This window comes from Pinus tabuliformis, chromosome X (genome assembly GCF_031772625.1).
Source record: "Pinus tabuliformis cultivar Carrire ecotype Pingquan chromosome X, CPIR1, whole genome shotgun sequence".
Taxonomy (NCBI): domain Eukaryota; kingdom Viridiplantae; phylum Streptophyta; class Pinopsida; order Pinales; family Pinaceae; genus Pinus; species Pinus tabuliformis.
Genome location: NC_142308.1, coordinates 489,570,665 through 489,592,808, shown reverse-complemented (window position 1 = coordinate 489,592,808; position 22,144 = coordinate 489,570,665).

Genomic DNA, 22,144 nt, shown 5'->3' with positions numbered 1-22,144 from the left:
TCATCCCATGACTGCATTCAGTCCAGCAAGTCACGGTTGGTTGCTAAACTATATTGCTCAACGTTCTTTTTGAGGTATTTCTCTGTTTGCTCGAGGTATGATGACTGTACGTCTCCAAGTAATAAATTGTCAATCGTTAATTAGGAGAATGAATATGAATATGTTCAGAAAGATTCCCTGAGATGTACCATTCATATATATTATCATGTGGCATTAACTACCAACTAAGTCATAACTCTCGTACCCACCTCTGATTTCGGAGGATATGGCATTTCAAATTATTTTGTTTTGTAGCAGGGATCGGACAAAATCTCTATAGATGCCCTTTTTAAGTCTAATCTCATTGATGCAACTACTTCAAATATACAGTTCATCAATTGGTAATTCTTCCATAAATCTGTTACGGACTGAGAATGAGTTTAACCCAAAGATGGTAGTTGAAAGAAGGTAATTGAATATTAAAAAGAAATGTTACTGACTAGACTCATGCTTTGAGCAGGAGGAGAATTGTTACGGACTGAGAATGAGTTTAACCCAAAGATGGTAGTTGAAAGAAGGTAATTGAATATTAAAAAGAATTGTTACTGACTAGACTCATGCTTTGAGCAGGAGGAGAATTGTTTTATGTGAAGATTTGTTTGATAGGTACTTGTAAGGCTGATTATATGTTTGGTTTGATGATGGGATATATTTTATACGATAAATTAATATTTTTTTTTTTAAATAATTGCATTATTAACATAAAAATAAAATGATATGATAAGGGCAGGTATGTGTACTAGTTTTTTTAAAATATCTCTACGTAGGGTTTTAATTGGTTAAGAGTAATTTTGGTGAAATTTTTTTGAAGGTTTAAAATAAGTTTTTAAAAATAATAATATAATAGTAAGTTAATAGTTAAAATATATCTGTTGTGTCGTAGTGAATATAGTTTTTTTTTTTTAAATATATCTATTGTGTCGTAAAGTAATTTTAGTGAAATTTTTTGAAGGTTTAAAATGAGTTTTTAAAAATAATAAATCACATGATAGAACATTTGTCGATGCATTTTGAACCAACGAGTGTGGTTCATCCTCAGGGCAAGTTGAAGAACCAGATCATGGCTGCATATTTAAATAGGGAGAGCAGATCGTCCAACGGCTAACAAATACTAATATTTAAATAGGGAGAGCAGATCGTCCAACGGCTAACAAATACTAATTTCCCTTGAATTAGTAATTCTGGCTCCCATTAGATTACTAGATATTGATGCCTTAACAATTGATGGTAAGAATAACACCTTTATCATTTCGAATACTACTTGTAATATAGGTTAAATATTAGTATTGACTTTCCCTTTTCATAACTAATCTGATGGGATCCTGTATACATAATATAATGATAATTAAGATTATTTTAATCCTTACATTTAATAATATCCAAAGATCTATTAAATTTATATAAATTTAATATATTTTAATATTAATATAGATATTCCCCCTTTTCATGACTAATCTAAAGGGATCTAATATGCAACTAAGATTATTTTAATCCTTACCTTTGATAATATCCATAGATCTTTTAAATTTATTTTGATTGGTTACACAAATCATTAATATTAAAATTATACTATAACATTATTATAATAATAATATAATATTAATTATTATTTCTAGAAATTTGAATATAAATATTAACTCAAACTTGGTTAACTTTTCACTTAAATAACATATGATAAGTATTAAAATAATATTTTAATAATATTATATAATTAAAATTGAATAGTCAAATCTAGCCGTTCTTGGTCTGACTTAATATAGCCGTTTTTTAGTCAAGCATAGCCGTTGGACGATCTGCTCTCCCTATTTAAATATGCAGCCATGATCTGGTTCTTCAACTTGTCCTGACGATGAACCACACTCGTTGGTTCGAAACGCGTCGACAAATGTTCTATCATGTGATTTACGCCGAAAAATTGTTCATAAACTTGATATGGATCACAGAAGCCTCAATTCAACAAATTATAAGTTTTCAAATTTTCAAATTATCTTATTATATTTTTATCTAAATTTCAAGTGTAGGTTGGATGTATGGTTAAATTTTACGTCTAAAAACTATTGACTCTACATACTTCTGATATAACAATAGTGAAATAAATTGGAAACATAAGAAAAGACGTTTTTCTTTTCTTTTCTTTTCTTCTTCCAATTTATTTCACTATTGTTATATAAGAAGTATGTAGAGCAGATACTCGTTGGACGTAAAATTTAATTATGCATCTGAAAAATGCCTACACTTGAAATTCGGGTAAAGATATGCATGTAAAAAATGCCTACACTTGAAATTTGGGTAAAGATATAATGAGATAAGTTGAAAATGTAGAAATTTTGAATAATATAATACTTATTCACAGAGATTATACTGATTATACACTATTGCGGAATGCATGCATAATACATAACCTCCTCTACGTTGATCATCAATTCAGTAGAATTCAGAAACAATCACATGCGCACATTGAAGCATCAATCACACATATCAACGCAGTATATCATGGGGAAAGCATACAGCTGAAAACCCCCAACTATCTGTATATTATATTGATTGAGAACATGTAACAATACATAGTACAATACTCCTCACAAGTACTTAGTACTATCTCCACCTGTTACACACAAAACTAGCTCAGATCTGAATCAATCACAGGTTCAAATCTCCTCCACTGCTTTGCCTGCCTCCATTGCGCAATCCTGCAAGAGAATAATTATGAATGGCCGAACCAAACTCGTATTTCCTTGGCTGAACCACGCAATCTTCATTGGCATTACTCAATCCCATTGATTGTGCAAGATCTCATGCACAACTATAGTCACAACTGATAGCAATTTCAACCTTTAACACCTGTCTCCACTGAACTGTCCATGCACTGAGTTAACTGATGTATTCTTTAGTTGCTTTATGAGTTAATAATTAGTGAATTAATTAACAATTAATTCACATCACTCATCACTAGTGTATTCTGCAGTTAGACTAAATACAACTAGTTCAACCAAGTCAAACTAAACACAACTCAATCAACTCCTCAATCAACTCCACCAAACTCAATCACTTGAGTTCTAACTGAAGTCCATCATGCAATAGCTCAACTAACCCATAAGAAAAGCGTATTTCCTTCTGACAGCTGCATGTGCCACATCCGTGGCTCGAACTGAAGTGCTCCAAGAGGATAAGATAATGTTTATAGTCCAAATATTATTAAGAGCTAATAATATTCGACTGTTCTATTTTTAGCCTGGCAGTCTAAAAATAGACTCCGCCCATATGTCTAAAAATAGAAGTCCATCTATTTTTACCAACATGACCAATCATCCACAAATAGCATCCTACAACTCATAGACCATGATCCATATGTCTAAAAATAGACATAGTCTAAAAATAGACTTTGCGCCAAAAATAGCCCGTGGGCCCACTTAGTGAAGGCGACTTCTTTTCACTAAGCTCCATCATCTTGTTGCATTTTCAACACTCCCTCTCAACAAGATATGGATTATCTGCAACCCCTATCCTGCAATTTTGGAATGTTCTGCATGCAACACATTTGCCCGGTCCACTTGCTCCAACAACACTTGGAACAAAAACACTCCCAACTGACCACTCTGTTGGGCTAGGAACATACTCTGATGCTGAAGCTCTACCTGCTGCTGACAAGTGCTCCCTCTCTGACATCTGCGCTACCACAACATCTCCATGCATCTCGCACCATTGCACACTTCTCTATGCCACTTAGCACTGTGCAAAACACTTGTGCCTCTCGCATTGCTGCAGCCTGCTAGTTATGCGCTGTCCTGAGATTCCCTACACTGTCACTCTCTTTTCCGCTCCATCCGCATCTGTCTCTACCCAATCAGTCAGTTCCTGATACTCCACATCAGGGCTCCCGTAGCAAGGTCTCATCCAAGAGGTTGGGTACCTCAAGGATCCTGCCCCTCCTCCTTGGGACGATCAATCCACATCACCCCACCTCCTACTTGGAGGTATGGCTGCATGTGATCCCTCAGCCCACCTGGCTCGAAGTTTCCCCCTACTGGAGGTCTCTGCATGAGTAGATGTCTCTACTCGATCTCCTCTCAGCTTCCCTTGTTGTGGCTACTCCACAACCTCCTGAAGTTGCTGCACCAATCGTGGCTCCTCCACAATCGTCTGAGACTTCTTCTGGCTCTGCATGTTCAGAGGTAATATACGCTCCCTCTCAACCACCAAGTCTCCATCAGTTGCCTCGCTGCTCAAGGCTTTGCATGCATCTTGAACCTCAAGAGCATACAGGTTCTTGACCCGTGAACCAATCTGCTTCACCTGTCTAGTGATGATGTGTCTAAGGAAAACCTTTCCCTTACTGAAGACTACATCATAGCCTTTGTCTTCCAACATCGCGATCGACACCAAGTTTCTCTTCAGTCCTGGTACATACTTGACATCGGTCAAGGTAAGGCGAGCTCCATGCTCCCTCTGAAAAATAACCGTGCCTACACCTGAGACACTATACTTCTCATCATTACCCATCGCTATGAGTATCTGGAGATCTTTCTCCTCCAATGTACTGCACAAACTCCTGTCACCGGTCATGTGGAAAGAAGCTCCACTGTCAAGAAACCAACCACTTCCCACCATGGATGAAACCATGCATGCGAAGAGTGTGAAATCCAACTCAAACTATGAAGCAAGTGCCTCACCTTCAGATCCTTCCCCGGATCCCTTCTTGGATTTTTTCTTTGGGCAATTAGTAGCATAATGGCCCAACTCATGACAACGAAAGCATCTCACTTTCGATTTGTCAACCTTCTTCCCATCATTGGAAGAACTGGATTCGGAAAGAGAACCCTTCTCCTTCCCCTTCTTTACCTTACTTGCTAAGGCACAGTTCTCCTCATCATGCATGGATGAAGAACTGTCTTTGGTGCTCCATTTGATCTCCTCTTGCACAAGATCCGACCAAAGTCTCTCCCATCCTGGCAATTTCTCCCGACCATTGACAGAGTCCTGATAGGAATGCCAACTCTTCGGAAGACCAAGGAGAGCCAAGCTCACCAAGTCCTCATCATCAACAGTCACCCCCACACTTCCCAGCTCATCCCGGCACTGGGTGAACTTTGTGAGATACCTGGGCATATTGTCTCCATTCTCACACTTAATGTTTCTGAGTTTATCCTTGAGCGCCAACTTCCTCTGGTCGCTCTTGCTTTGGAATAGATTTGTCAACGCTTTCCACATCAAGTATGGAGAAGCCTTTCCATGCAGGCTGGATGCAATGTGATCCTTCACGCCCTCCAACAGAATCCTTCGACACTTTGCTGTCTTCTTTTGCCAAACCTCAACGTGAGTAGCATCAGTAGGCTTTGGGACCTCAGCCTCTATGAACTCCTTCAACCCATTGTCATCTAACACCACCTCCATCCTGTCTTTCCATGTAATATAATTCGAGTTGCCTTCAAGAGCATACTCCAATCGCAATCTGTTGAAAAACATTTCAACTTTGACACAAAGAAAACACTGTTGCAAATTCGAATTCCACCAGCTCAAAACTCAACCGCTTCTGATCTAAAATTCGTGAGAACAAAGTATTTCTTGTACAGAGATTGACTGTATGGGCTTTTACCGGATATCTCACCTTCCAAAAGAAGGATGAATCCAGAGGCTGCCTGGCCCGATTACAGACTCTGCCTGAAGAAATAAAATGTAATCACTTTCTGAATAATAGATCTGATGATCAACTTCGCTCTGATACCATGTAGAAATTTTGAATAATATAACACTTATTCACAGAGATTATCCTGATTATACACTATTGCGGAATGCATGCATAATACATAACCTCCTCTACGTTGATCATCAATTCAGCGAAATTCAGAAACAATCACATGCGCACATTGAAGCATCAATCACACATATCAACACAGTATATCACGGGGAAAGCATACAGCTGAAAACCCCCAACTATCTGTATATCATATTGATTGAGAACATGTAACAATACATAGTACAATACTCCTCACAAGTACTCAGTACTATCTCCACCTGTTACACACAAAACTAGCTTAGATCTGAATCAATCACAAGTTCAAATCTCCTCCACTGCTTTGCCTGCCTCCACTGCGCAATCCTGCAAGAGAATAATTATGAATGGTTGAACCAAACTCGTATTTCCTTGGCTGAACCATGCAATCCTCATTGGCATTACTCAATCCCATTGATTGTGCAAGATCTCATGCACAACTATAGTCACAACTGATAGCAATCTCAACCTCTAACCCCTGTCTCCACTGAACTGTCCATGCACTGAGTTAACTGATGTATTCTTTAGTTGCTTTATGAGTTAATAATTAGTGAATTAATTAACAATTAATTCACATCACTCATCACTAGTGTATTCTGCAGTTAGACTAAATACAACTAGTTCAACCAAGTCAAACTGAACACAACTCCATCAACTCCTCAATCAACTCGACCAAACTCAATCACTTGAGTTCTAACTGAAATCCATCATGCAATAGCTCAATTCACCCATAAGAAAAGCATATTTCCTTCTGACAGCTGCATGTGCCACATCCGTAGCTTGAATTGAAGTGCTCCAAGAGGATAAGATAATGTTTATAGTCCAAATATTATTAAGAGCTAATAATATTTGACTATTCTATTTTTAGCCTGGCAGTCTAAAAATAGACTCCGCCCATATGTCTAAAAATAGAAGTCCATCTATTTTTACCAACATGACCAATCATCCACAAATATCATCTTGCAACTCATAGACCATGATCCATATGTCTAAAAATAGACTTTGCGCCAAAAATAGCCTGTGGGCCCACTTAGTGAAGGCGACTTCTTTTCACTAAGCTCCATCATCTTGTTGCATTTTCAACAGAAAATACAATAGAAACATGTTTTTTTCATGTATTTCCAGTTTAAAAAAATGTTGGTTCCATGTTTTCTAGTTTATTTCACTATAGGTCTATCAAAAGCATGTAAAATGGGTACTTAATGGACGTGGAATTTAATTCCGCATTCAACGAAAGAATGTCTATACTTGAAATTTGGGTAAACCTATAAGGAGATAGATCTAAAATACGATTAAATTAAATTTATTTCGCTTCAAAATTATTTACCCTTATGGTTGACATTATCATCTTGAATCTTATTGGTTCTTTGAAAGTTGATATTGATAACATTTTTTTTGTGTTGAAGCCCATTATTTACCTCAATAAGGCATGAATTCTAACACCAATTGTACTTGTGTAGAATCACTCCGTACCTATGACCAACACTTACCCAATATATAGACATTTCTTCACTATTAACATTTACACTAACTTGACTATTCAACCATCAAACCTCTAACTACATATGTAACATTTCACAACTAAGCTATGAATTTAATACATAAATCCCAATTAAGTTACATGTCTAGTAAGAGATTATTTAGGAACCCTAATGCCATATCTACTACTAATGTAGGTTCAGGCAATAAATTAGCTCATGGAGATCACAACTTGACATAGAGAAAATATTCACATTTAATCCAAAAGGCATCTAAAGTGGGTAACCCATAAGAGAAAAAAATTGATTCATATTGGATCATTTATATTGTTTGTCATCCATCTTAATGCTTTCAAAGTGGAAAAAGTGAAGGAATTATTTTACATGGTCTTTTTTACCAATGGGTCCTAGTTTGACAAATTGGGGTCTAAAACCTTTAAGAAGCATTTTGAGGTATCAAATGACATTTTTTGGGGGGTAAAACTTTTCCACCTAAGTGTGACACTTCCTAGTGCTATTATGCAGATAGATACCTTTCCAATAGTGCAAGAATAATCTCAATCATAATATGTATGCAAAAGTTATGCCACTCGGAATTTGACCTTCCTCTTTTGACCACCATGATTCAGGAGTATCCCACATCAACTCTTGTTATTCATGGAAAAAGGGGCTTTTCATATGATTGCAATGAAGAAGACTCTAGAAGAGTTAATATTGTAACTCTAGTTAAGAGTTGAAGGAGTCAAACTTAACCACTAGTAAGCTATTGGGTTGTGTTATACATAGGCCACTTGGAGGAAAAATGGTTCCAATCTATTTGAGTTCATTTTGTTTAATAGATGAGCAAAGTAGCTGATATTGGATAACGAGAGAGAAAACAAAGAGGGTTTTTGCACTGTAGCATCCCTAGGGCCACAAATCTCACTTCATTATGCTTGCATCCATTTTCCATTTATAGAAAGAGAACAGAGCAACCTCACCTTCTAGCAGGGTTTTCTCTCGAAAGTGTTTTCCAAGTTATTTCTTGTGTCAATTGTGGTTTATGAGTCTTTTTGCCCTATTATCTATTTTTTGCATATTTTATCTATTGCATGCATAAGCATAACATAGTAATTAACGAATCAATAAATCTAAGGAGAAACTAACCCTCATAGTGTCGATTTTGAATTTTTAAGTAGAATTTCATCATATATTTTGTGATGAACTGTCTAGTGGAATATCCACGATAGTTTACAAATCATATTGCTATCAAAGAAGGTTTCTTTGGGTATATTGTGGGGAGTTGCATAGGATCTAGATTAGTTAAGCTGAAATAAACAAAAACCTTAGTCATGGCCGATGAATATGTAAATAACCCTCAATATCTCATGGGGGAGAGGCTTGCATGGTTAGAAGCACAAGTCTCAAATATCAATTGTAATTTGAGACTCCTTATGATGGTTTGTTGGAGTTGTAACTAGATTCGATCTTCATATTGTAAATTTATCATTGATGTATTTTTTATACCTATTATATTTTTTTCTAAGCATGTTCTTCATGCTTAGAGTTAAAAAGAGTCAAAAAGAATTTATTTTGAGTCAAAAGAAAATTTATGATTCATGTCCCATTTGGAAATTTATAAGAAAAATAATTTGAATTTTTATTTTGAGTCATAAGCCCACAACATGACCAAGTCGTCCCTCCTTGGATAAGTCAGCTTAGCCCTCCAAGTGGCACCTATTTGACCCTCCTGGAAAACTATATATAAGAGACAATTCAACCTCTTAGATAGCTCATTCATTCATCACATCACATGGTATCTTATGCACCTACGAAGAAGGAAGAAGGTAGAGTTAAAGGAGATAGAAGAAAGTCAAAACACAAGAAGAATATTCCTTGTTTATTGAAATTTTTACCCTACTGCAACTTGCACGAGTGGACAAATTTTATGTGGAAAAGGGCCGAATTTTCTGAGGTAATTGCAGGCCAAATTTTGGCCTCTAATGTAGGATCAAAATTCGAGGATTGACCATATTTGAAGAAGTTTGACCATTGTTGAATTTGAATTTTTTGGAGGATACTTGGAGGAGGGTTTGACTTGGTATCTTGGTGGTAGTTTGGTCTTGTTCTTGGTCTTAGATATCTCACATTTTGATCTGATTCTATAAGGAAAGGATTGTTGGGTTTTCCCCTTGTGGGTTTTCCCTTTGACTCTGGCCTAATTTTTGGTGTCTCTTGTCTCATTGTGATCTTTATGTTTTGAACAATTGTATAATTTCTTGATGAAGAAGACAAAAGAAGTAATAAGAAGACATCTAATAGTCACAAATAATTATCAAGAAGAGGAATTAAGTGTTAAACCACATTGCACTAGATTCTCCAACATGGTATCAGAGCTAAGGTGGAGGAAGGAAGTTTGAAGATCACACTCCTGATGACATCATTGTAGGAGAAACTCTCTCTCACTTGAAGAGATCCTTGAATATATTCTTGTAGCAACTCTCTCTCTCACTTTCAATGAGTACTATTTTACTCTATACGTCTAACACTTTTGATCAAATGGCATATTTCTACATGGAGGGAAACAAGCTTGAAGGTGCATCCCATTTAAAAGCTTGGAAGAAGAGGATTGATCTAGTCCTTATTAAAAATGAGGTCATGCAATTTGTTGAAGTTAAAATTCCAGCACTAGATAAAAATAATGCTCAAGAAGTGGCCAAGTATAATAAGGGAGAAGTCAGAGCTCAAAGGATTCTCTTTGAATCCATCAAAGATCATCTCATCACCTTTGTTTCAGAATTATCTACATCCAAAGAAGTTTATGATAATTTGGTAAACTTGTACTCTATCAACACAACAAGTCATAAGATATCTTTAAGAAATCAACTCTATCGAACAAGGATGACAAAGGATGACAATGTAGCTTCATATTTTATGAAGATATCAAAGATTAGAGACCAACTTCAAGGGGTTGGTGAAATTATATTTGATTCAAAGATGATTACCATTGTAATCAATGCTTTACTTGAAGAATGGGATGGTTTTGTTAGAGGCATTTATGCTAGAAAGGAAACTCCTACTTTTGAAGAGTTATGGGCATCTTGCACTCTAGAGGAATCAAGACTAAAGGCTAAAAGCAATACTCAACCTCATAATGAAGACTCTTAAGTTTTTGCAGCTAGATCAAAGAAGAAATTTGGAAAGTAGAAACTTGGATTTCAAAACAACAATAACAATAACAAATCTCAAGGAAATAGAGACATGTCCAAAATCTAGTGCTATAGATGTCATGAATATGGGCACTACAATAAATATTGTCCTAAAAACCCTAAGAACAATAAGAGGAAGGAAAGACATGAAGCATCAATAACTGAAGATGAAGAAGCTCCAATGAAACCAAAGAAATAAAATACCAAGGATTTCTACTATTGAAGTTAATGAAGAATATGGATTGTGCACATAGTGATAATCATACATCCATCGATGCACTAGGTTTGAAGTAAAAATTTACTTTTCATTTTTGTGTTTAAAATATGTTAGTCCAAGTAGAACTTATTAAGGATAAGATGAGCTATGAAAGCTAGTATATTTGGATTTGCAAGTAAAAGTTTGATTCAAGGAGCTTAAAATTAAGAGGGAACCCTTGGTCATGTAGAGAAAGATTTGACCATTTGAAGTAGCCTCGTTGACTCTAAAAAGATCTAGTAGAAACATCAATCAATCAAAGAAAGCAGTTACATGGTGGAAACTCTTCTGTCTTCAAGAAAGAAGACATCGCATCATGAAGATTCAAAGGAATCTAACATTTCTCTCAAAGAAGTAAGGATTACAAGTATATAAAAGAAGAGCAAAGCAATGAACGTGTTAAAGGAGTCCATGGTATATTTGTTTTGAAAGTATGGCTCCAAATTGTGGCAAGATAGGAATTCAAAAGGAAAATTTTGAAGATTATTCCAACCATAACGAGTCGATTTTTGATGGAGACATCTATTCGAACATATTAGAATACATCGACGATGACGATAGTAGAGAATTTCAGTTTAAAGGGAGAAAACTTTGTAAGACTATAGCAAGGGTTACCTAAACTTTAACAATATATGGAAGAATTGGACGGATATAGTGGACATTTGTGAATAAATTAGGAGCATGAGGTTTGAAGAATGCATTAATTAAAGAAGTCAAAATCTATCATGATGACAACATGAAAAACAAGACTTGAGAAAATTATTTCATTAAAAGGGAAGTAGCTCACATTTGCCTTAGTAAAAGGGTTTATTCCAAATCTTTGAAGGATATAGGAATCTCTTTATTATAGAAGACCTTGTAATTTGGATGATTCAAAAGGAACTCATGAACTTGAAGGAACAAGGTATTGCCTTCAAGATGGGAGCATAATGTGACATGAAGAATATTGAATTGATTCACTAATACATGGGACTTGGCATAAAACTGATGAGACTCTCCTTGGTAAAGGGAAGCTTATGATCAAGATCCTCCAAAAATTCAGAATAATGGATTATAGACCGATGACAACTTTTGGAGAGTCTTGATATTGTTGATCCATCATTGTACCAATATCTATTTGGTTCTCTAATGTATTGATTTTTTGATTGGATTGGTTGTGATGTTAATGTGAAAAACTGTTAGGTCCCTATAATACTAGTGATTCCCCCATTACTATTGTCGTTGTATCCCTTATTGTTATTGTTGTGCCCCTATTGTACCCATATTGTTATTATTATGCCCCATAGAATCCCACTATTGTTATTTTTGTGCCTTTATATTATTATTGTTAGGTCGGCTTTGGTTATATTGTGACCCCTTAGACTCCTATATATAGAAAGGAGGTTTTGTCATTTGAATCATCTAAGAATTGTTCATTTTTGTAATGTAAAGGAGGTTGCCCCCTCGAAGAGGCTTATTTCTAAGGTGTTGATCTATCTTTTCTATCTTTTTGTGAGTTGGTTTCAAAACATTAGGTATCAGAGCTTTGGATTCTAGGGTTTCGCTACTCCAAACAGGTCATCATAGCATTTTCGCTATAACTTTTTTTCTACAAAGTTTTAGAAGCTAAAAAAAAACCCATTTGAGACGGAATCGTTCTGAACTTCGAGCCCAAATTTCAGATCTTGTCTCGCTATATTTTCGGATATATAATCTGAGGAAGTTAGGGTTTTTATAGACCCCCAAATTACATTCCAAACAGGTGACCTTGGGAAAATCGTCATAACTTTCACTCTGAGCATCAAATTGAATTTTCGTAAGAAGTTAAAGAAAGAGGACGGACTGTAGTTTTTTGGGTATCATTTTCAGAACCTAAGGTTGAAACAATGACCCGCGGCACGTCGTACAAGTTCGCTCTACTGAACTAGTCTATACTCAAGTCATCGTGGGATATTTGGCATAACTCTTCATTGGAGAATCCAATCTTGATCAGACTTGCGAGGTTAGAAATATTACTTAGAGGGTTACCATAGGAAGAAATTTCAGACCTTGGAGATCCAAAATTACAGAGATATGTCAGATTCAATATCTAGCTCCTACAAAGTGAAAAAAGGTGTGTAGTTCTTTTTAAATTTTTGCATAAGCTTGGTTTGAAAAATTAGTTTGAAGGAATTCAAAGGGCATAGTGAAGCATTATTATCGATAATTGATGCCTCGAAGAAAGAAAATGGAAACACCTAGTAAGAAACCTGAAATCTATAGCATGACTCATGAAGAAGAGGAAGAAATGCAACATGATATATCAAAATTACGAGACCAAGTGCAACAAATTTCACTTGCACAAAAAGTAACAAAAGCTAAGATGGATGGTTTAAAGAAAGACGTAGAAGCTAAGATGTATGGCATGGAAGCTAAGATGGATGGTTTAAAGAAAGGCGTAGAAGCTAAGATGAATGACGTGGAAGCTAAGATGGATGACGTGGAAGCTAAGATGGATGGCGTGGAAGCTAAGATGGATGATTTAAAGAAAGGCATGGAAGATTTGAAGACAGATTTGACAAAGTTTCTACAAGAAATGCTTACTAATGGCGAAAGGGTAGTAAAGGAAACTCATGATGAGAACAAAATAAATGTTAATCATGATTTCATAGACTCTAACGTTGGATCGAAGAACCACCATGTTCCAAAGATCGATATGAGGAAGTTTGATGGCAAGGATCCTGGAACATGGATACTACAGATGGAGCAATTTTTTGATCTCCATAATGTGCAAAACACACAAAAGGTACGCATTGCAACTTTATATTTGGAACCAAATCAATTTGTATGGTATCGATGGCTTTGCTCTCGTAAACAAATTGTCACCTGGGTTATTTTTACGGATGAAATGATAGCACATTATGAGAATACAAAAAGCAACACATTTTTTAGCCAATTGATAAATCTCAAACAAAAGGGTTTAATGATGGAGCACAATGAGGACTTCCAAAAATTGAATATAAGGGTAAAAGATATTCTAGAGGAGCATAGGATTGATGTGTTCATAGGGACTTTAAAGGATAACATCCAACTTGAGCTTCACCTTTGGGAACCAAATTCATTGGAGAAGGCATTCAAGTTGGCAAGAAAAATGGAAAGCAAAATTATGGCAACAAGGAAGTCTACCACTCACAATCATAAAGATCGAAGTGTTGTTGCCCCTAGCCATCCACAACCTACAAGGTTGACACCACAACAATTGGAAGAAAAAAGAGCAAAAGGGATTTGTTACAGTTGTGATAGCAAATACACTAAAGGTCATAAGTGTGCCAAGAAGAAATTATTTTACATAGATTGTGAAGAGGAGGAAGAAAAGGAACAAGAAACGTCAAAAGAAGAGGACATACACCAGGAACAAACCCTAGAAAAAAAAGAAATGAATCCGACCATATCTTGTAATGCATTGGCTGGAATTCCCACTCCTCAAACTATCAAGATTGAAGGGCATATCAAGAAGAAAAAGGTAATAGTGTTGATTGATTCCGGAAGTACCCATAATTTTATTCATTGTAAGATAGCCAAGGAATTGAATTGCTTCCTATATCTAGCACCAGAGTGTCAAGTGATGGTTGCAAGTGGAGGAACCATAAATTGCTTAGGAAAGTGCCATAATATCAAGCTATCCATGGGATAATATGTATTGAATAGCCCAATCCTTTCCATTCCAATGGTGGTGTTGATGTTGTACTAGGAGTCCAATGGCTACAATCCTTGGGTACAATAGCTTTTAATTTTCAAGAAATTTTCATGAAATTCTCTTCAGAAGGAAAGGAAGTTGAATTAAGGGGTATTGTAGGGAAACTGGGAAAGATAATTAGCTCTAACGGAATGACAAAGCTTCTAAAGAAAGAACAACGAGGCATAATTGCACAATTATGTTCACTAGAGGTTCCCACATCGAAATCATCCATTTCTCCAGATCTCCAAAAAGTCTTGGACAATCATTCCAAGATATTTGAGACTCCCAAAGGCCTCCCACCTATTCGTGATCATGATCATGCTATTAATTTGATTCCAGGAAGTGTTCCTCCAAACATCAGTCCTTACAGATATCCCTATGTCCAAAAGAGTGAAATTGAACGTATGGTTGCAGAAATGCTAGAGGCTGGTATAATTCAACCTAGTCAAAGTTCTTTCTTTGCTCTAGTAGTATTGGTTCACAAGAAGGATGGATCATGGTGTATGTGTCCAGATTATAGGGAGCTCAATAAGCTCACTATTAAAGATAAATTCCCATTCCTGTCATTGATGAATTATTGGATGAATTGCATGGATCAATTTACTTCACCAAGTTGGATCTTCATTTAGGATATCATCAAATCAGAATGAAGACTGAAGACATTCCAAAAACAACATTTAGAATTCATGAGGGTCATTATGAGTTTTTGGTCATGCCTTTTGACCTTACTAATGCACCTTCTACATTTCAAGGTTTGATGAATTCCATTTTCAAACCCTTCCTTAGAAAATTTGTGTTAGTATTTTTTGATGATATACTAATCTACAACAAGTCTTGGAAGGATCATGTCCAACATGTTGACATGGTGCTCAAACTATTGGAGGAGAAACAATTATATGCAAAAATCTCTAAATGTTTCTTTGGAGTACAAGAGGTAGAATATCTGGGTCATATTGTATCTCATTAAGGTGTTAAGGTAGACCCTAGCAAAATTAAAACCATTAAGGAATGGAAAATCCCCACATCCATAAAGCATCTACGAGGATTTCTCAGGTTGACAGGGTATTATCGCAAGTTTGTTCAGAATTATGGGGGAATAGTAGCACCTTTAACAATATTATTAAATAAAGATGCATTTTCATGGACTCCAGAAGCAAAGAAGGTCTTTGAACATCTTAAAGAGGCAATGTGCCAAGCAGTAGTCCTAACTACACCGGACTTCACAAAAACCTTTATTGTGGAATGTGATGCCTCAGGAAATGGAGTTGGTGTTGTTTTAATGCAAGAAGAAAGACCCATTGCTTTCAAAAGTCGTCCAATCAAAGGAAAGTATTTATACAAAGCTATTTATGAGAAGGAAATGTTGGCAATACTACATACACTTAAGAAATGATGACCCTACCTAATGGGAAGACACTTCAAGGTAAAAGCAGATCATGATAGTCTTAAATACTTTTTAGAACAAAGATGATCTTCAGAAGAGCAGCGAAAATGGGTCACAAAGATGTTGGGTTATGACTTTGAAATCATCTACAAAAAAGGGAAGCAAAATGTTGTGGTAGATGCACTCTCAAGAAAGGATGAGGATGTGGAAGCATTTCTTTGCGCCATTTCTATTATCCAACCAGATTGGATAAACGAAGCAAGGGATGAATGGAAGAATGACGAGGAAGTTTGGGCACTCATTCAAAAGATACAACGAGATCCCAGTACATTTGATACATTTAGCTGGAAAAATGATTTGTTATGGTACAAGGATTGGTTATACCTATGTAAGAATTCCCAACTCAAACAAAATATTCTTAGGGAATTGCACACCTCTCCCTTAGGAGGGCACTCAGGATTTCTAAAAACCTACCACAGGGTTAAGAAGGATTTTTTTGGGGATGGCCTTAAATTGGATATTCAAAATTTTTTGGCAGAATGTTTGGTTTGCCAACAAAATAAAGTTGAAACAATTAAGACCTCAGGACTATTGCAACCTTTATCCATTCCAAGCCAACGTTGGGAAGAGGTTTCAATGGATTTTATCACAGGTTTACCCAAGTTCGAATGAAAGAGTGTTATCATGGTGGTAGTTGACAGAATTACCAAGTATGCACACTTTTTTGCATTATCTCATCCATTTAAAGCGAGTAGAGTTTCTACTGCATTTATGGAAACAATTCAAAGGATACATGGAAACCCAAAGATTATTGTAAGCGACAAAGATCCCATTTTCACTGGAAATCTTTGGAAATAATTATTTTCTTGTCTTGGTACTCAGTTAGCTCATAGCTCATCTTATCATCCTCAATCTGATGGGAAAACTAAGATAGTAAAAAAATGTTTGGAAGGATATCTTCGTTGCTTTGTATATGATAAATAGACACAATGGGTGAAATGGTTACCTCTGACTGAATGGTAGTATAACACTTCCTTCCATATTGCAACTAAAATGACCCCATTTATGGCACTTTATGGATATCATCACCATCCATCACATCATATTTAAGAGAAAATTCTAAGGTTCAAGTAGTGGAAGCTCACATCGAGCATCAGCAACAAGTTCTCCAACTCTTAAAGGATAACCTCACCTTAGTGCAGAATAGAATGAAACAACAGGCAGATCAACATTGCAGCGAAAGAAGTTTTGATGTAGGTGATTGGGTATTCCTACGGCTACAACCATATAAACAAATGTCCCTCAAGTAAGCTAAGAAGGATAATAAATTATCACCAAAGTACTATGGTCCGTACAAGGTGTTGTAAAAGATAGGTACTATGACATACAAATTGGAGCTTCCTGCAGTTTCCCGAGTGCACCCGGTTTTCCATGTTTCATGCTTAAAGAAGGTTATAGGTGACAAGCTTCCAGTTCAAACAATATTGCCAGAACTTGATGAGGAAGGAAAAATCATATTGGAACTTGAAGCAGTCAAAGAAACAAGAACTTGAAAGCTACGAAATCGATCAATTTCATAGTATCTCATCAAGTGGAAGAACTTATCCATTGAAGATTCCACATGGGAGGATGAAAATTTTATACAGAAGCATCTAGAACTACTCAAGCGTTGAGGACAACACTTTTTTGAAGGAGAGGGGCATGTTAGGTCCCTATCATATTAGTGATTTCCCCATTACTATGGTCGTTGTATCCCTTATTGTTATTCTTGTGCTCCTATTGTCCCCATATTGTTATTATTGTGCCCCATATAATCCCACTATTGTTATTTTTGTGCCTTTATATTATTATTGTTAGGTCGAATTTGGTTATATTGTGACCCCTTAGACTCCTATATATAAAGGAGGTTTTGTCATTTGAATCATCTAATAATTGTTCATTTATGTAATGTAAAGGAGGTTTCCCCCTTGAAGAGGCTTATTTCTAAGGCATTGATCTATCTTTTCTATCTTTTTGTAAGTTGGTTTCATAACAAAAACGTACTAATAGATTAGCTATGGTTCCTTGAGTAAGTAAGAAGCATTGTGTTGCATTGGACATTGAAAAAGATGAACATATGACAATTGTGTAGTGAGTTTGGCTCCATTTGATAGATTATTTGATGGCATGTTGGATTCAACTATGATACTTTGTATTGATCAAAGTTTTATGAAGATTATCAGAGAGCTTGGAAGGTCGAAACACATAATGAAAAAAAAGACTTGAGAAAAATATCTCATTAAAAGGGAAGTAGCTCACATTTGCCTCAGTTAAAAGGGTTTATTACAAATCTTTGAAGGATATAGGAATCTTTTTATTATAGAAGACCTCGTAATTTGGATGATTCAAAAGGAACTCATGAACTTGAAGGAACAAGGTATTGCCTTCAAGATGGGAGGAGAATGTGACATGAAGAATCTTGAATTGATTCACTAATACTTGGGACTTGGCATAAAACTGATGAGACTCTCCTTGGTAAAGGGAAGCTTATGATCAAGATCCTCCAAAAATTCAGAATGATGGATTATAGACCGATGAAAACTTTTGGAAAGTCTTGATATTGTTGATCCATCATTGTACCAGTAGCTATTTGGTTCTCTAATTTACTGATTTTTTATTGGATTGGTTGTGATGTTAACATCAAAATGGTACTAATAGATTAGATATGGTTCATTGAGTGAGTAAGAAGCATTGTGTTGCATTGGACGTTACAAAAGATGAACATATGACAGTTGTGTAGTGAGTTTGGCTCCATTTGATAGACTATTTGATGGCATGCTGGATTCAACTATGATACTTTGTATTGATCAAAGTTGTATGAAGATTGTCAGAGAACCTGGAAGGTCGAAACACGTAATGAAAAACAAGACTTGAGAAAATTCTCTCATTAAAATGGAAGTAGCTCACATTTGCCTCAGTTAAAGGGGTTTATTCCAAATCTTTGAAGGATAGAGGAATCTCTTGATTATAGAAGACCTTGTAATTTGATGACAACATGAAAAACAAGACTTGAAAAAATTCTCTCATTAAAAGAGAAGTAGCTCACATTTGCCTTAGTTATGTAGGGTGTTTGTTATATTCTTTCCACGACTACCCCACGGGTGGGGGGGGGTCACAAGGGGGGTGGTAGACTCCCGTGTATGTTGCGTCGGGCACAGCAGGGGGCGATAGCCCCCTTGCATAGGGTCTAAGGCAATGCCCTACAAATTTTTGGACCCTATATTAGGTGGGCGGACCTACCTATGGTTTTTTGCATGGATTTCACACATGGTTTTGGGCATGATGGTTTTCTGTCCATGGTATTTTGTAGATATGGTCAAGGGAACTACGGTTATGTTCTAATCCAAGGTTAATGGATTGGGGTTTATGGATGCTTCGACATGTATATATATGTATTGTAACATTGAAAGGAATATAATGAAAAATCAATCTGGTAGTCTTGGTTTTTGGATCCAGGGGAAAATCTTTGTGTATATTTGTTTTATATTTTATGCTCTCTCCATTGTTTATTTTCTGTTTTTTAGAATTCGTATGCATGTAATTTTTGTATGAGGTTAAAACCTACATTTGGTATTAGAGTTGTTTCGGCTTCAAGGAGACGCCTTTGTTGCTGAGGGGTTTTGCTCGAGCTTGTGGTAGACCCTGTTCAGTGGGAGATCTGCGGGATCGATTCTTGTGGTGAAATAAGGTGGCGAGCAATAGAAAGATAGAGATCGAGAAATTTAATGGTCAGAGTTTTGAGTTATGGAAACTCAAGATGGAGGATTTGCTGGTGGATAAAGATTAGTGGATTGCGGTAGATCTGAGTACTAAACCAACAACAATGTCAGCTGAAGACCGGGCGAAGTTGGACCGGAAGACAAAGAGCACAATACGATTGTGTGTCTCAAATTCAATATTGCTGAATGTATTAGGGGAAGCTTTGGCGAAGGCTTTGTGGGACAAATTAGGGACTTTGTACCAATCTAAGTCTCTGGTGAATAAAACTGTTCCTATGGAAAAAGTTGTATAACCTGAGGATGAAAGATGGAGACTTGGTGACAAAGCATTTGAACGCCTTTAATACTGTGGTAAGACAGTTATTATCTATTGATATTAAAATTTCAGATGAAGATAATTGCATTAGTTTGTTGTGTTCTCTACCAGATTCGTGGGATAGTCTAGTTGTTGCAACAAGTAGCAATGCAACTGCCTTGCAGTTTGATGAAATAGTCTCATCCTTGTTGTCGGAAGAGATGAGACGGAAAAATATGGAGGGCCATAATGGTGATGCCTTGTATGTACGAGGACGGTCCCAGAACAGAAACAAAAATAATTCCTCGTGTGGGAGATCTAAATCTCCAAGAAAACTTGTAAAGGTGTACTGGAAATGCGGAAAGGAAGGGCACTTCAAAAGGCACTGTAAATCTAAAGCTCCTATGAAAGTAAAGGGATTTGATAATGCTCCTTTTGTAGAGGCGAAAAACAACTCAGATGAAGGTGGGGATGTGTACTTTGCTTCTTCTTCAAGTACACATGTAGATCATGAGGCATGGTTGATTGACTCAGGTGCATCCTTTCACTTCACTCCCCATAGAGAGTGGTTCTGCGAGTATGAGAAACATGATGGTGGTGATGTCTTCTTAGGGGATGACAGGAAGGTTAGAATTGTTGGTCACGGAAAATTCAAGTTAAAGTTGCAAGGTGGAAGGATTAGAACACTTCTGGGCGTTCTACATATTCCTGCATTGGCTAGAAATTTGATTTCTGTAAGCAAGCTAGATGATGCAGGTGTAAAAATAGTGTTCGAGAAAGATACCTACAAGATGGTTCAGGGAGAATTGGTATTGATGCGGAGAGTTCGGATTGGAACTTTGTACAATCTTTAGGGTAGCACTGTTATTGATGGGTGCAATAGTTATGTGGTTCTTGAAAGTGGAGCAGAACAATCTAGTGGTCTCTGGAGAAAAGACTATGTTATGGCATCAAAGGCTTGGACATATTAGAGAGAAAGGCCTTTGAATACTTCATGGTAATGGTATGGTAGAAGGTATGTCTAATTTCTCTCTGGATTTTGATTTCTGTGAAAATTGTGTATATGGGAAGTAGAATTGGGTGAGTTTCTCCTCTAGTGCTAAGAGGGCGAAACAAATATTAGAGCTTGTTCACAGTGAAGTGTTTGGGCCTGTGTCGATTCCATCACTAGGTGGAAGGATTATAACACTTCCAGGTGTTCTGCATATTCTTGCATTGGCCAAAAATTTGATTTTTGTAAGCAAGCTAAATGGTGCAGGTGTGAAAATAGTGTTCAAGAAAGATACCTACAAGATGGTTTGGGGAAAACTGGTATTGATGCGAGGAGTTCGGATTGGAACTTTGTACAAGCTTTAGGTGATCCAGGTCCGGGTGTGAAGAAGGACCTTTCCAAGACCTTTTACTTTTGTGATGTATTAAAATTGCTTTTAAAATAACATTAACAAATACAGCTGCAGACTGTAAAGAAGAGGAACATAACAATCATTAGCACATGAAAACAAAAGCAGTTGATAACGGAGTTCGTCCAGGAGGGACTATGTCTCCGGGCCCCGGTGTCAAGATGGTGTAGGTTGTTGCATTAAGTGTTGTCAATAAGGTGATGTACACAGAGATGATGTCTTGATCATACAAGGAAGAATGCCCTCATGCAAGAGTGACTCTAAGAGATGTTCCACAACTAGAACTCTCAATCAAAAGACTCCTATTAGTATGACACAAAACAAGCATGGTGCACATCCCACCAACTTCGCACAAAAGGGATGTCAAAGAAAAACACATGCATGATGACAACAAGAGTATCCCAGCAACATACAACAAGGGATCTCAAAGCATAACATAAAGAGTTATGACAGACAGTACATCATGTGAACGATTCCGCATAACACGAAGCAAGGAATCATGACAACAAGAAATAAAGAAGATCCTGCATCAATATCAATCAAGGATCTGTAGCATAATGTAAAAGAAGAAATATATGAATAAATCATATACCTCACACCACCATGGGCCATCTGAAGATGTGAATGAAGAAGTGGATAAAACAATCCACGGTGAACATCTGTTCACATTATCAATGCGCAGGCATAGTCCGCTACCAATCTGTCATGGCCTCATTACGAATGGCCATATGAAGAAGCAGGGCATCTGAAGTAGCTGTCAATAAGCTGAAGCTCGCTGAAACATCGATCTCGAAGCATCTATTTGCAAGAAGAATAAGCGATCAAAGAAGAATCCATCAAAGAAGCATTAATCAACAGATGAATCGATCACAAAGAAGC